The following is a 1,468-nucleotide window of genomic DNA, read 5'->3' as shown; positions in this document are numbered from 1 at the left end:
AGGAGAGGAGAGGAGAGAGAAGAGAAGAGAAGAGAAGAGAAGAGAAGAGAAGAGAAGAGAAGAGAAGAGAAGAGAAGAGAAGAGAAGAGAAGGGGAGAGGGAGGAAAGGGAGAAGAGAGAGAGGGATGGGAAAGGAGAGGGAGATGGATGGGAAAGGAGAGGGAGAGGGATGGGAAAGGAGAGGGAGGGAAGGAAGGAAGAGTAATCTCACAGTCTGGGTAGCTTTCTTTCCAACAGTTCTGGATGCTAGGAACCCCACACTGAAGGTGCTAACAAACCTGCAAGGGCGGCCTCCTGCTTTCTAGATGGCTCTTCTTGCTGTGTCCACAGGTGTTAAGTTCTAATCCCATTATGAGGACCCCACCCTCATGACTCAGTCTCCTAATGCTGCCTCTGGGAAGGTGCGATTTTACAGGTGAATATGGGGTACATAAACATATCCTATTACTTCAGAACCATACTACTTCGGTAGTTTTAAGTCTAAACTTCTGAGGTTTGGTGCCTTTCAGTAGGAATTTTTATAATTGCTGTATGTATCTGCTCTGTGTGTGTGTGTGTGTGTGTGTGTGTGTGTGTGTGTGTGTGTGCATTCACACATAGCTGAACGTGTGTATAAAAGCTGTTACTCGTTATTTTCGCCATAATCAATATGATTAAATCCCTTAGTGTTTATGCTAACGGTGACCGTCACATTTTGTGATGATTACTCTTAAAACTCCATTACACCTAATGGATGCTTAGCCTGTTCTTTGCTGTGTGGGTCCTGCCTAGCCTGCGGTAAGGAGTTCTCCTTGGATTTCATTTATCGAATACTGTGCTGATTGTTTTATAGTTCCCTTATCCTAAGCGGGAAACATTTTAGGTCAGTTTCATTTTGCTGCCTTGTGCTAAACATTTGTGCTTCAGACTCATTAGTTTTCCCTAGTCCTCGAGAAAGTGACATTTTGGCTGACCCAAGCATCCTGCCCTCGAACTTTCCTTGGATTGTTCCCTTGGCCTGTTGCCAGCTCATCGTCCCAGCCTTGGTTTTAAGTCGCCACTTGTCATCTGTCACTATCGCACCACTTTGCTTCCTCACCGGTCAGATGGAGACACACTTCACCAGCTCTATGAACAGCGAAGTGATCGAACAAGTCTTATTAAAATGATATTGAGTGTATATTTTGAGCCGGGTTTTGTAACATCTTTCAATTACACTGTTTTATTCCGACCACTGAAATCAGAATTAAAAACACAATTGTAGAGGTTTCCGTGTGTATCAGGTGCCAGGGACTATTACATGGGATAGTTTATGTTATCTCAACCACATCACTGAGCGTAAACACCATACTTTTCCAAGTGAGGAAGCTGTGCTGGAATGCTTGATGCTCCAGCACGTGGCAGGTTAGTCTGACAGCTGTCTTCGAGGCAGTCTGGTCAGTGTTGTGTGTCACCTAAGTAGATGGCATTGTGCTTGCTCATATTTTTA

This window comes from Mus pahari, chromosome 16 (assembly GCF_900095145.1).
Source record: "Mus pahari chromosome 16, PAHARI_EIJ_v1.1, whole genome shotgun sequence".
Taxonomy (NCBI): Eukaryota; Metazoa; Chordata; class Mammalia; order Rodentia; family Muridae; genus Mus; species Mus pahari.
This window is presented reverse-complemented; position numbering follows the sequence as displayed.